The sequence below is a fragment of the Castor canadensis genome, chromosome 8, assembly GCF_047511655.1.
Source record: "Castor canadensis chromosome 8, mCasCan1.hap1v2, whole genome shotgun sequence".
Taxonomy (NCBI): domain Eukaryota; kingdom Metazoa; phylum Chordata; class Mammalia; order Rodentia; family Castoridae; genus Castor; species Castor canadensis.
In genome coordinates, this window is record NC_133393.1 from 146,655,879 (window position 1) to 146,671,541 (window position 15,663).

Below are 15,663 nucleotides of genomic sequence, written 5' to 3' on the forward strand. Positions count from 1 at the left end.
GCCTGACTTCAGAAGAAATGGTTTCAGTTTTTCCTCATTTTGTATGATGTTGGCTATAGGTTTGTCATATATAGCCTTTATTATGTTAAGTTACTTTCCTCACAAACTATTTGCCCAGGTTGACTTCAAACCATGATCCTCCTGATCTCAGTCTCCAGAGAAGCTAGGATTACAGGTGTGAGCCACTGGTGTCCAGCAGGGATGCTGAATTTTGTCAAAGGGTTTTTTTTTGTTTCCTGCATTTATTGTGTTTTTGTCTTTGATTCTGTTTATGGGGTGTAGTATATTTATTGATTTGTGTATATCGAACCATCCTCATATCCCTGGAATGAAACCTACTTGGTCATGGTGCATGATTTTTTAATATGCTGTTGAATTCAGTTTGCAAGTATTTTATTGAGAATTTTTGTATCTTTGTTTGTCAAAGAAATTGGTCTATAATTTTCTTTTTTGTGTGTGCTCTTGTATCAAGGTAATACTGGCCTTATAGAATGATTTTGGTAGTGTTCCTCATCTTTCTATTTCATAAAATAATTTGAGTTGCATTGATGTTAGTTTTTGTTTGAAGGTCTGGCAAAATTCAATCATGAATCTATCCACTCATGGGCTCTTCTTTCTTGGAAGATTTATTATTGCTTCAATCTCTTTGGTTGCTATAGATATGTTTAAGTAGTTACCATCCTCTTGGGTCAATTTAGGCAGGTAATATGGGTCTAGAAATGTATCCATTTCTTTAGATTTTCCAATTTATCAGAATGTAAGTTTTTAAAGTATTCCCTAATGATCCTCTGGATTTCATTGGAGTTGGTTGTGATATCCTCTTTTTCACCTGTAATTTTGGTCTCCCCCCTTTTTTGGTGAGTTTGCCTAAGGGTTTACCCATCTTTCTTTTGTTATTGTTCTGGATTCTAGGGCTTGTTCTCAGGGCCTCACACTAGCTAGGCAGGTGCTCTACCATTTGAGCCACTCTGCCAGCCCTTTTTCTGCTGGGTATTTTGAGATAGGATCTTGTGAACTATTTGCCTGGGCTGGCTTCAAACTCTGATCCTCCTGATCTCTGCCTCCTGAGTAGCCAGGATTGCAGGTATGAGCCCCCAGTGCCTCACTGTTTTATCAATCTTATTTACTTTTTCAAAAAAATCAACTTTTACTTTCATTAATTCTTTGTCTTTTTTTAAAAATCTGCATTTCATTAATTTCTGCCATAGTCTGTATAATTTCTTTCCTCATACTGGTTTTGGGAATGTTTTATTCTTGTTTTTTCTAAGAGCTTAAGAGTTTAAGGTGCATCAGTAGGTTATTTATTTGCAATATCTCTCTCTCTCTTAAAGCTATAAAATTTCCTTTCATCACTGCCCTTGCTGTATCGCAAAGGTTCTGGGAGGTTGTATTTTAATTTTCATTAGATTCTAGGAACTTCTCCATTTCCCCTTTTATTTCTTAGATGACATAAAGATCATTCTGCTATGGATTATTCAGTCTCCATGTGTATGAATATTTTCTGTAGCTTCTTTTGCTGTTGATTTCTACTGTTATTCCATTGTGGTCTTGTAGAATACAGGGGATTATTTTTATTTCCTTAAATTTGTTAAGACTTGCTTTATGTCCTAAAATACAATCTGTTTTGGAGAAAGTTTATGGGCTGCTGAGAAGAATGTGTACTGTGCAGTTGCTAGATGGAATACTATTTACATGTCTGTTAAGTCCACTTGGTCTATAGTCTCAATTACTTCTGAGGTTTCCTTTTTTTTATTTTATTATTCATATGTGCATACAAGGCTTGGGTCATTTCTCCCCCCTGCCCCCACCCCCTCCCTTACCACCCACTCCACCCCCTCACTCTCCCCCCACCCCCTCAATACCCAGCAGAAACTATTTTGCCCTTATTTCTAATTTTGTTGTAGAGAGAGTATAAGCCATAATAGGAAGGAACAAGGGTTTTTGCTAGTTGAGATTAGGATAGCTATACAGGGAGTTGACTCACATTAATTTCCTGTGTGTGTGTGTTACCTTCTAGGTTAATTCTTTTTGATCTACCCTTTTCTCTAGTTCCTGGTCTCCTTTTCCTATTGGCCTCAGTTGCTTTTAAGGTATCTGCTTTAGTTTCTCTGCGTTAAGGGCAACAAATGCTAGCTAATTTTTTAGGTGTCTTACCTATCCTCACCCCTCCCTTGTGAGCTTTTGCTTTTATCATGTGCTCAAAGTCCAATCCCATTGTTGTGTTTGCCCTTGATCTAATGTCCACATATGAGGGAGAACATACGATTTTTGGTCTTTTGGGTCAGGCTAACCTCACTCAGAATGATGTTCTCCAATTCCATCCATTTACCAGTGAATGATAACATTTCGTTCTTCTTCATGGCTGCATAAAATTCCATTGTGTATAGATACCACATTTTCTTAATCCATTCATCAGTGGTGGGGCATCTTGGCTGTTTCCATAACTTGGCTATTGTGAATAGTGCCACAATAAACATGGGTGTGCAGGTGTCTCTGGAGTAACCTGAGTCACATTCTTTTGGGTATATCCCCAAGAGTGGTATTGCTGGATCAATTGGTAGATCAATGTCTAGCTTTTTAAGTAGCCTCCAAATTTTTTTCCAGAGTGGTTGTACTAGTTTACATTCCCACCAACAGTGTAAGAGGGTTCCTTTTTCCCCGCATCCTCGCCAACGCCTGTTGTTGGTGGCATTGCTAATGATGGCTATTCTAACAGGGGTGAGGTGGAATCTTAGTGTGGTTTTAATTTGCATTTCCTTTATTGCTAGAGATGGTGAGCAGTTTTTCATGTGTTTTTTGGCCATTTGAATTTCTTCTTTTGAGAAAGCTCTGTTTAGTTCACTTGCCCATTTCTTTATTGGTTCATTAGTTTTGGGAGAATTTAGTTTTTTAAGTTCCCTATATATTCTGATTATCAGTCCTTTGTCTGATGTTTAGCTGGCAAATATTTTCTCCCACTCTGTGGGTGTTCTCTTTAGTTTAGAGAACATTTCTTTTGAAGAACAGAAGCTTTTTAGTTTTATGAGGTCCCGTTTATCTATGCTATCTCTTAGTTGCTGTGCTGCTGGGGTTTCGTTGAGAAAGTTCTTACCTATACCTACTAATTCCAGAGTATTTCCTACTCTTTCCTGTATCAACTTTAGAGTTTGTGGTCTGATATTAAGATCCTTGATCCATTTTGAGTTAATATTGGTATAGGGTGATACACATGGATCTAGTTTCAGTTTTTTGCAGACTGCTAACCAGTTTTCCCAGCAGTTTTTGTTGAAGAGGCTGCTATTTCTCCATCGTATATTTTTAGCTCCTTTGTCAAAGACAAGTTGGTTATAGTTGTTTGGCCTCATATCTGGGTCCTCTACTGTGTTCCACTGGTCTTCATGTCTGTTTTTGTGCCAGTACCATGCTGTTTTTATTGCTTCTGCTTTGTAATATAGTTTGAAGTCAGGTATTGTGATACCTCCAGCGTTGTTCTTTTGACTGAGTATTGCCTTGGCTATTCGTGGCTTCCTGTGTTTCCATATAAATTTCACAGTAGATTTTTCGATCTCTTTAATGAATGTCATTGGAATTTTGATGGGAATTGCATTAAACATGTAGATTACTTTAGGGAGTATTGACATTTTTACTATGTTGATTCTATCAATCCATGAGCATGGGAGATCTCTCCACTTTCTATAGTCTTCCTCAATCTCTTTCTTCAGAAGTGTATAGTTTTCTTGTAGAGGTCTTTCACATCTTTTGTTAGGTTTACACCTCAGTATTTGATTATTTTTGAGGCTATTGTAAATGGAATTGTTTTCATACATTCTTTTTCCGTTTGCTCATTGTTAGTGTATAGAAATGCTAATGATTTTTCTATGTTGATTTTATATCCTGCTACCTTGCTATAGCTATTGATGATGTCTAGAAGCTTCTGAGTAGAGTTTTTTGGGTCTTTAAGGTATAGGATCATGTCATCTGCAAATAGGGATATTTTGACAGTTTCTTTACCTATTTGTATTCCTTTTATTCCTTCTTCTTGCCTAATTGCTCTGGCTAGGAATTCCAGTACTATGTTGAATAGGAGTGGAGATAGTGGGCATCCTTGTCTGGTTCCTGATTTTAGAAGTAATGGTTTCAGTTTTTCGCCATTAAGTATAATGCTGGCTGTAGGTTTGTCATATATAGCTTTTATAATGTTGAGGAACTTTCCTTCTATTCCTAGTTTTCTTAGCGCTTTTATCATGAAATGATGTTGGATCTTATCAAAGGCTTTTTCTGCATCTATTGAGATGATCAAGTGGTTTTTGTCTTTTCTTCTGTTAATGTGGTTTATTACATTTATTGGTTTTTGTATGTTGAACCACCCCTGCATTCCTGGTATGAAGCCTACTTGGTCATGGTAAATAATCTTTTTGATGTGTTGTTGAATTCGGTTTGCCATTATTTTGTTGAGGATTTTTGTGTCAATGTTCATTAAGGAGATTGGCCTATAGTTCTCCTTTTTGGAAGTGTCTTTGCCTGGTTTTAGGATAAGTGTAATACTGGCTTAATAAAATGTATTAGGCAGTTTTCCTTCCCTTTCTATTTCATGGAACAGTTTAAGGAGGGTTGGTATCAGTTCTTCTTTAAAGGTCTGATAGAATTCAGCAGAGAATCCATCAGGTCCTGGACTTTTCTTTTTGGGGAGACTCTTGATTGCTGCTTCAATTTCATTTTGTGTAATAGATCTATTCAGGTGATTAATTTCCTCTTGATTCAGTTTTGGATGATCATATGTATCTAGAAATCTGTCCATTTCTTTAAGATTTTCAAATTTTTTGAATATACGTTCTCTGAGGTTTCTTTATAGATTTTTTTTTTGGTCTCAATGACCTGTATCTATTTCTGAGAGTGGGGTATTGAAGTATTCCACTATTACTGTGATGGGATCTATCTGTGCTTTTATGTCCAGTAGTGTTTGTTTAATGTAGTTGGGTACATTTGGTGCATGTATGTTAACAATTAAATAATAATGTCATTTTCTTTTGATAGATTGTTCTCTTTATTAATATGTGATCTTCTTTTTCTCTTTTGACTTATTTTGTTCTGAAGTCTGCTTTATCAAATATGAGTATAGCTACTCCTGCTTGCCTTGGGGGGGTTCATTTACTTGAAGATATTTTTTCAACCTTTCACCCAAAGCCAATGTTTGTCTTTGTCAGTGGGATGCATTTTTTGTGAGCAACAAATGGTCAGGTCTTGCTTTTTAATCATATTTGTCTTTCTATGTGTTTTGATTGGAGAATTGAGACCATTAACATTAAGTGCTAATATTGAAATGTATTTCATATTTCCTGTCATTTTGTTGTTTTTGTGATGTTTACTTCTTTCCTATTCTCATTTGCTAGTCTACTTGCCTTGTGGAGCTTAGTCTTTCCTGTATTTTACTGGCTGTGTCTTTCTTCTTCTTCTTCTCTGTGTAGGATTCCTTTAAGTATCTTCTGAGTGCTGATTTGGTGACCATGAATTCTTTAAGTTTTTGTTTTTTGTGGAAGATTTTTATTTTTCCTTCAATTATGAAGGATTATTTTGCTGGATACACTAGTCTGGGGCAATATTTTTTTTCTTTCAGTACTTGCGCTTCCTTTAGGGCTTACATTTAGAGTTTGTGTTAAAATATCTGCTGTTATTTTGACAGATTTGCCTACGTGACTTGTCCCTTCTCTCTTGCAGCTTTCATTATTCTTTCTATGTTCTGTATATTTTGTCTTAGTTATATTTGTCTGTGGGTGTTTCTTTCTGATTTTGCTTGTTTGTTGTTCTGTCCTGTGCCTGGATGACCCTCTCTTTCTTGAGATTGAATAAGTTACCCTAACCTTTAATTTATATCTCTTCTCCTTCCTAGATACCCATGATTTGTAGGTTTGTTTTTTTGTTGGTGTCTTAGATATCCTATTCCATCCACGTTTTCATGATATTTCCCATTGTCATTGACTGATTTAATTCCTCTACTTTATTTTCAATCCCTGATACTCTATTTTCAACATGCTTCATTTTGTTAGCAAGACTTTCAAGTGTGCTTTTCTAAGATTTCAACTTGATTTATTTTCAGGATTTCTACATCTTTATTGAATTCTCTGACATATCTTGCATTATGTTCTTTATTTCATTCAGCCATTTATTTCAATTCCCCTTGAGTTGAGTTAGTTGTGTACTTGTATCTTCTTTGAGGGGAGGCGGGGTGTTCAAGTGGTATAGAGTCTTCCTAGAAAGTGCAAGGACTGAGTTCAATCCCCAGGACTGCCAAAAAAAATCCCTTGTACCTTTTTAATTAATGCACCTGCTTATACATCTTCTCTTTAAATTCATTGGTCATTCTTGTCATTTTTTTGAATGCTTTGTTTGAAATTTCTTCACCTTCAGTATCATTTAAATCATTTATTGTGGAGTCATTGGTTTTTGAAGGAGATACATTGACTATTTTTTCATGAAATTTGTGTTTCCGTCCTGGCATTTATGTATTTGATGCTGATTTTTTTCTTTTTCTCTTTCTTTTAAAAAAATTATTACTGTTGTGCTGGGTGGGGATACATTGTAGCATTTACAAAGGTTCTTACAATGGATCAAATATATCATACTTGAGTTCACCCCCTCCACTACTCCTTTCTGGGGCTGAGTTTTTGATTAGAGGTTTCAGTCTTCTATGTCCTTTTATTTAGGAATTTCTCAAATATTATTTAAGTCTGGGTAATGGCATATATTCTTGTCACTAGACTGGATGTACATGGCTCAGTAGCCAAAATTCAACCTCAGTGCTTAGGACGTTGGGTGTAACTGCCTGTTCCACTCAGGAAGAGGGCACTTAGCTGCAAAAGCTATCACAGGTGCTAAATGACAACCTTGAGATCATAGAAAACTCTAATATAAAGTTCAACTACCACTTCTGCTTCAGTATATTTAGAGAAATATAGGAACAAAGATGAATCTTCAGTATCTAGGGAGACTTTCATTAATATGGGTAGTAATGAGAAGGTGATAGGTGGGATAACACTAACGAATAATACAAGGTTTATGGTTTTATAGGGAGAAAGAATTGATGGTTTAGTTTACAAATAGAAGTTAATGAGAATGTGGGATAAGGTGGGTAGAAGAAATCTAGTTAATGCTGTATTGGTGAAGAGAGGATCAGGAGACATGAAGAAATTGAAACAAAACAACAACAAAAATAAAAAATGAAAATCTGGAAACCTAATTAACCCATTGAAAGTGTAGGTAACATAGAAGGATTATGGATGAGGAGATTTAGAGGCAAAATGTGAGTGAGAGAGTAGTTCTAATTGTAAACAGAAGAAAGTATAAATGCAAGAGGACAATAGGAAAGAAGTATGATTCAAGATTGAATACTGAGAGGTTGGTGTCATGTTCATATGCAATGACTGCAGAGGAAAGGAAGGGAGGAAAAGCAGAACTAAGAAAATAGAAAGCGAGAGAGAGAGAATAAACTTATTCTAATCAGATATGCAAAAATCAATGCAAATAAATGATTAAAACTAAGCAGTGACAAAATAAAGAATTAAAAAATCAGATTTTCAGTTGTTTTTCTGAGAAGTCTATCTATCTATCTATCTATCTATCTATCTATCTATCTATCTATCTATCTATCTATCTATGTATCTATCTATCCATCTATCTATCTCTCTCTCTTCCCCCTCAGAGTCTGAGTCTTTCAAACCAGTAGATGGAAGTCTAGTTCTAGACTTTACTCTGCAATGCAGTCTATTTGTGCTTATTTTTTCTAGTGTAGGACCAAGTATTTGGAAATCTGAATACAATCTCCAGTGAAGGCCCCTGAGATCTTGGGCCTCAGTTCCCCAGTCTCACACAGCTCCCACTAAACTTGTTGCTTCTCCTCCTACCAAGTCCCCACAAACACATGATCTGTCCAATGGCAGTCCTTCTCCATGTTGGAAGCTGCTGAGGTTTGCCTCCTCTGGGCTCCTAAGATGTACACTGCCATGGTTTCTTAGCTGTAGCTGTGGCCCATACAACCAAAGGGTTCTATCTTTTGTCTTGATGGGGATTTCTATGTAGTGCTCACTGCCTGCTGTTATTCTTGCTGGATTCTCCGCAAGCTAGAGTCCATGCCTGGGAGCTCCAAGTCAGGCTCACTGGGGTTTTGTACCCTGGGTCCTGTGGATTGGCTTTGATTTGAGTTACTGGCCAACTTGTGGGCTGTTGATGAAATTAAAGCCATTTTGCCACCAGCACTCACTTTCTTAGCAGTTCTGCAGGGCGTTAGGTGAGAGAATTGCTGTTTAAAAGGGTGCATCTGTGAGGAAGAATGGCAGGTGATGTCACTCCATTGCCATCTCACTGTCTCTCTGGACTCTAATTTCAAACAGGATTGAGTAATTGATTTACAGGTATGAATTTAGGTTGAAGGACTCTTTTCTAAGTACTAAGGAAGCTGCAAATAAAGCTTAGCCAAAGAGAGGGAGCAGCCTCCCAATTGTAGGTGCAAAAATAAGAGGGGTGAGGAGAGGCAAGTGTGGTGCAGGAGGGGGCCCCGTGAGAACTACTGTACCAGGAAGCTCTGGAGCATGTGCTGTCCTAGGGAACAGCCACCTTTACCCACCCCGTACCCCACAGTTAGGAGATGAAAGAGAGTATCATTGTGCTATTGTCATGCCAAAATATGACCTTCAAAATAATAACACCTCCCTGCTATGAATAGTAAGGATGGTACCCAAATATAGAATTGTCATATGATCACCAACTCCTCTTCATGCAAAGCATTTTCACACACGTAACCATAAATGCTTAAACAACTGCTGTGTGATGTAAACATTACCCTTCTTGCCTAGAGGAGAAAACTAAGCTTATAACAAAAAAACAGGACTGTAAAACAGGACTGTGTGTGTGTGTGTGGGGTGGTAACTAGTGGAAGGGGAGAGAGTGAATGAAGGAGATTAAGGGGATGGTATATGGCTGTTGGACTTCATATACCTATATGAAATAGAACTAAGAAACCTCTTGCAGTTGCTTTAAGGGGGTAGGGAGGTGATTGAGGGGGAGAGATGACGGGGGCAATGTAACAAGTGTACAATATAGTCTAATAAGAATTGTCACTATGAATCCCTACTGCACAATGAATACATCCTAATAAAAATTTATATATATATAAATATATGTATTATATGTATATATAATACATATATTTATATATATATATATATAATATATATATATATATTATATATATATGAGAAAACTAAGCTTAACCCAGGCTGAAAAAAATTAAGCCCAAGAGCAGGGTTATATTCAGGTCTTTCTGGTTCCTGGTTTTTGTTTTCTGAACAAAAACCAGATTGGGGCTGATTCCCCAAAGAAAGAGAAATACTTAGACCCTCAAGGGCTCTGAAAATGTATGCTCTTCCCTATGTTTTTTCTCGTGGGCTTCAAATGAGTCTCAAAACTTCAAATATAACTAGAATTGTCGTCCAAATCCCCCATGGCCCATGGCTAGTGCCCATAGAGACGTGAATGTGTCTGGGCCCCCCAAGACTGACTGCCGCTGAGCAAGTGTCAACAGCTCCTGAAGCAGCTCCCCACGTCCAGGGGCTGGGGACATTCCTTGACACCCTTGCATCACAGCCTGCTCTGCCCAGGGCCCTGCTGCCTCAGGCCTCCTCTCCTCCAGAGCTGCAGGGGAAATTCGGCATCCAGGCCCTGTTGAATTCACCAGGCTTCTGCATCGTGACTCAGTTTCCTTGCATGTAGGATGAGGCCAATAGTGGATACCCCCCAACAGTGAGAGTGGGAGGAGAATACAGACAAGGTGGGCACAGCATCTTGCAAGCAGTTGGCGCTCAATAAGCAAGAATCACCATTTTCTGGGCACACTGTCTACATGTGGGCACTGAGGTCATGGTGTCGATGCTGTCTCCTTTCTCCTCCTCAGCACTCTTACTACTGTGCCTGATGTGCTCAGTATTCCTGTGTCCAGCAATGTGTCTAGACAAGCTTTGAGGTCAAAGCTATTTTCCCAAAGTCACAGAGCTACTGGGGCTCTCTTGCTTATATGCCCATCCTCAGGTCTTGAGTCACAGAAGTTTTCTTTTCTGAAAGAAATAGACTCACAAGACAAAATAGTACAATGGCAAAAGTAGTTGCAAAGAAAGGGTAGAGAGGGGTCCTGTGTGCCCTTCACCCAGTCTCTACCCACGGTGCCATGTTACATAACAGCACCTTATCCAAACCAGGATACTGATTTTGGCATAGCACAAAAAACCAGGGTATGGTGCTAACCAGAATTTCATCAGTTTTTGCTCATTTCTATGAGTTTGTGATGATGCTTTGACACTATATTACCTGTACAGGTTCATAGAACCATTGTGACAATCAAGATAGCCTTTTCTGGCACCATAAAGCAGCTCCTTGGTGCTAATTCTTCAGAGTTCAATTCCTTCTCTCAACCACACATCTATTCTCCATGCATCTTACCTTCCACATCTATAGTTTCAGGAAAACATTGTAAATGTAAACGTATATATTATACTCCTTTAAGATTAACTTTTTCTTTTTTTAAAAAAAAATCTTACTCAGTCTAGTGCCCTTGAGAGTCAGCCAAGTCACCACGTGTAGCAATAGTTTTTCCATTTCATGGCTGAGGAATCACAACTCATAATAAGTTACCTCCAGACCATCTTTGGGCCATTGTTCATCCTATCAAAAGTTAAATCCCCCAAATTCCACTAGTGATATCTGAGCAGATCTGAAGAATCTCAATTCCAAGTCAATCTGATGCACAGCCCCTGCTGGAGGAGCTGGACCGCTCTCGGTACCTGTCTCCCCAGACCCCACTCTGTCACCAAACAAGCAAGACTGGAAGTCAGTGTTCACCCCTGAGAGTGAAATGCAGACTGGAAAAGACACAGACACCACAGAAACTGGCCTGGGGTCACTGTTAGAGCTCCACACATGTGTAGATGGTGTGTGGAGTGGCGTCTAAGGGTGAGGGACAAGGAGTGTAGGACATAGTTTTGAATTCACTGCTAGGATCATCCTAAGCTGACACCATTTGCTCCAGAGCAGGCTGTGACTCTTAACTGTGCCTAGAGTGGGTCACCTTTTTGGGAGCCCAAGAGTCATAAAGGACTTGACATGATGAAGAAAGAGAAGAAAAGGAAGAGGCTGAATTAGGAGGGCAAAGGAGAGGACCAGAGAGGTTAGGCTGTTGACCTCTCCACTTTCCACCAGGTGGTGCTGTTCTCCACCTGACATCTTTCAATCAGTTTCAGATTAGGGTCACTTTGTCATGGGGGCTGAAATTTCTGATGGACCAAAGATTTTGGCCAAATTTCAACTCTGGAAACACAGACATCCTTGGTGACTTTTCTTGTAATGTTGCAGGTCGAGCTGAGCTGTTTTTGTTTGTGTGTTTTTGGCAGTACTATTTTTGGTGAGAACTTGGAGCTTGCAGGCTCTATCCCTTGATCTTTGCCTCCATCCCTTTTTTCTCTTGTTATTTTGGATATAGGGTCTTGCATTTTGCTCAGGCAGGCCTGGACTGTGATTGTCCTATTTTACACTTCCAGTCATTGCTGAGATGACAGGTGTGTGCCATCTCACCCAACTATTGATTGAGATAGGGTCTAACTAACTTTTTGCCTGTGCTGTGTGAAATTTAGGCCTATCTCTTCTGTCCAAGTAACTTAACCAAACCACTGTCATTTTGAATCAGTAGTTTCATAAACTTTAAGTTTCATCTTCCTTTATCTTCATGTTCCTGAATCCTTAAGTTTCATTTCCTTGCCAAGTTGCAAATATCAATCCCTCCCCTATCCCAAACCATAGCTAGTTGCAAAGAGTTGCAAACCCAGGTGTGGACCAATCCTCACAAGGGGCAGTATTGCTTTAGGAATAAACTCCCTGTATAGCTATCCTTATTTCAACTAGCAAAACCCCTTGTTTCTTCCTATTATTGCTTATACTCTCTCTTCAACAAAATTAGAGATAAGGGCAAAATAGTTTCTGCCAGGTATCGAGGGGATGGAGGGAGAGGGAGGGGGCGGAGTGGGTGGTAAGGGAGGAGGTGGGGGCAGGCGGTGAGAAATGACCCAAGCATTGTGTGCACATATGAATAATAAAAAAAAAAATTAAACAAAAACAAACCTCAGTGCACTTCCTACTTGGTGTGCTTGCTAACTGGACTCTTTGTAGCACACCCTTCTGGAGAAGTTAATTTTCCCTTGCCTATTGACTTCTGAGTTGTGTCGTCTATCATGATACCCCAAAATTCTGAACTCATTTCTAACAAATTGATGGCCCTTATGGGGATTTTTATGTCACCCTGAAAGCTTTGGAGACCCCCTTCCTCAGGGGAGATGTGTCTTGCCACCTTGTGTGGCAGTTCCAGAACTGGGGAATTTGCTATCTCTATAGTCAACTAGGAACTAGAAATCGAAAGCCAATTGTCAATTCAGGGAAAGGGGAACAGCTCAAGCAAGCACCTTGGCAGACCAGGTAACTGTGCACGGACCAAGGGAGGAAGGTCAAGTACTACTTTGGTGGTCAGGAATTCCCGGAGGCTATGTGGGTATGACTGAGACTTGTCATGGACACAAAGCAAGTGCTGACTCCCAGTTCACAACCACAGTAGCCCTAGAGGGAGCTGGTAAAAGATGGAAAAAAGCACTTTGGGTAGAATATAAAAAACCTCTAATATGGGGGGTTGAATATTCTCCCAGAGAAACACACAGTCAAGGTCAAGAGATGGGTAGCAAAAATTCAGTTCCAAGGAGGGAGAACTCCCAAGAGAATAGATGCACCATTCATCATTCCACCTGGTAGTCCTCTGGGCCTAATGTTAGGAAACTGGCCAGTGAATTCCAGAACTAAAGCAAAAAGAAACAAACTAACAAAAGCAAAAAATGATCAAATGTTGTTTTATCTGAATATGAGACCCAATCTTAAGGCTTTCTATATTCTGGCCTAAATTTGGCTCTGATGAGGACTGGGTATGTCATCTACTTATAGAATATGTAAATGGGAAGGGTCCAGTCAGTCATGAAGAAACAGACTATGCCTTCTGCTGGCAGAGGGGACCTAAGACTTTGTTCCCACTTAAAGTTTCTAACAGGGAAAAAAAGTTAAAGGAAAAAAGAAAGTGCTTTTTGGATGAGAAAAAATTTTGTCAGAAATCAGTCATAATGAAAAATCATTGTCAGAAAACAATCATAAATGACTGTTCTAAAAGTAAAAAGAGGAATAAGGACAAACCATCAGCGGGTTCAAAATATGAAGTTCCTGAGCAAATCTTAAAAGTGTATTATGGGTGGAGCCTATAAAAGCTTAGGTTTGTGATTAAGTTGACTTAATCTAAGCATTGCCTAAAAGGTTTTCTAGGATCATGGCAAGCTAGAACCCAATTCTCTATGTCCATAAATAGCAAGGTTATTTTAATATTATTCTGCTTGGAGTAACATCTGTAAAAAAGAAACAGTCTTAAGGAAAGATTTTATCAAAACAATTACTCATGTTTCCTGTTGATTTTGTCAAGCCTTTACTTAGGAAACTAAACCTTAACTAGATCAGTTCATTTAAGTATTTGTCTTTTCAGTGATTTTAATATGTTTAACACCCTAAAAATGTGTGAGCTATATAGCTAAACTTCATTTAACTACTATACAAAAGTTTGCAAAAGGACCATCACTTTTTTTCAATAGAAAACAAAGTCTATTTAGGGGCGCTGATGCTGTCTCCTAAGCTTGTAAGAGTTTTAAACAATTTGCTAAATTCTACTCCAAATGTTAAAATTTAAATTGATATGTATATGACATCTGTGTAGTTATGATATTAATTGTTACTGTCTTTAAATATTAAAAGTACAAGTATATGTTTCCTAAAATTAAAAGCAGTGTCATTTATTTTAGGATTGGATATTGGCCACTCATAAAGTATATCTATAATTAAGAGCAAATTGTAAATTGTTTGAAATTCATTTACTCTAAAGAAAAAATTAAAAGGAGGAACAGGTGATGCCCCTTATGTCCTTTGAAGAAGACTAGGGAGGTCAAGAGATTCTTCATTTTAAGGAATCCTACCAAAGCCTTTGATAAATCTAGAGGCAGGATCCAAATTAAACAAGTTAATATTTTTAATTGACTCCAGAGGAGGCCATTCCTCATTAGCATTTCACTCTCTCGGCCTGCAGCTATCATCTGATAAACTATTAGTTTCTGAGTAAAAGGACAGGGATTTAATGTCCTCTTATTTAAATAAACCTCAGAAAATATAAAGACAGACAACCAAACTAATATTAAAAATAAAATTCCCTTGGACTAAATGCCTTCCTATTGCACTTCTCTGAATCAGGACAGCCCAAAGGGAGGATATTGGGCTTTCCCCATATGACAAGTTTTTTTTGGCTCAAACCTCTCTTCTTGAATTTCCAACACATCCTTACCAACCTGGAGACTATATCCTGATAAAAGCCTAAAAGAAAGATAAATTCAAGCCCACCTGGAAAGGACCTTTACAAGTGTTACTCACTAGAGACAGCAATTTGTACTGCTGAATGGGGTTGAACTCACTATACCCGAAACAAAGGACCAGCCTCTGATCTTTCAGGAAGAAGCAAACTGCCATGGACTGTGATTAGTTTGGCTAACCCTCTATTAACAACCAAATTAATACCAACACATGGGAAAAATCATTTCCTCCCTTGTAACTGGACTTACTCCTGACCCTAATTTGAGGGGCAAGTATGACCCTCTTAATGACCCCAAAAGAGTACAGGTAATTAAGATAAAAGACTTAAGACGAATCTTAAAAATTGAGAGTGGATATGGGAAAACAAATGCCTGGTTAAAATGAATAAAATATTCCGTGACAACTTACTCTTATGCTGCAAGTTGACTGGAGCCTCAAGTGGTCCTACTCCTGCTTGGTTGGACCTCAGACCCTAATGGTATGGCATGCATGATATCTCTATATCAGAAAGAATTGGCCTGGGGAAATGAGTCCTGCAAGACCCTAGCATTACTGTTTCCAACAGTAAAAGGCCCAGGACAAAAGCCCTCTCGGACCATCAGGCCTCCATCCTCCATCCATGCCAACCACACCTCATGCCTCTGTAGGTATGGGGAGTCATTGATGTTTGTGAGTAACTTGACTGGCTGTGATAAAAGTTGATCCTTTGATGAGATGAGTAATCAAAATGCATTGACCAAAGCCTGAGCAGATGTCTGGTGGTACTATGGAGGGCCTTTGCTTGAGATCCTCCAGAAGATTGAAACAAAATCTACACTTGGTTCAATTGGTCATCCCTTTCACCCTGGCATTTCAAAAATCTGGCCAATCTAATGGAGAACTCAGATCCCCAAATAAAAGGGTACAAATAGACAAACTCCATTTGACCCACGCATCTATAAAGATGCCTTGGAGTTCCTCAGGTAGTCCCTAATGAATTCAAGGCTAAAAAACAAATAGCAGTGTGTTTTACATCAGTTCTATTCTGATGGTCCATGATAAATAAAAATGTAGACTAGATTAATTATATCTATTGCAACCAATAAAGGTTTGTATTATGTTGTAGATGCTATGAAAGAAATAACAGAAAAATTAGATGCCACTAGCCAAATGGCATGGGAAAACAGGCTAGCCCTAGACATGATCCTAGCAGAAAAAGGGGAAGTCTGT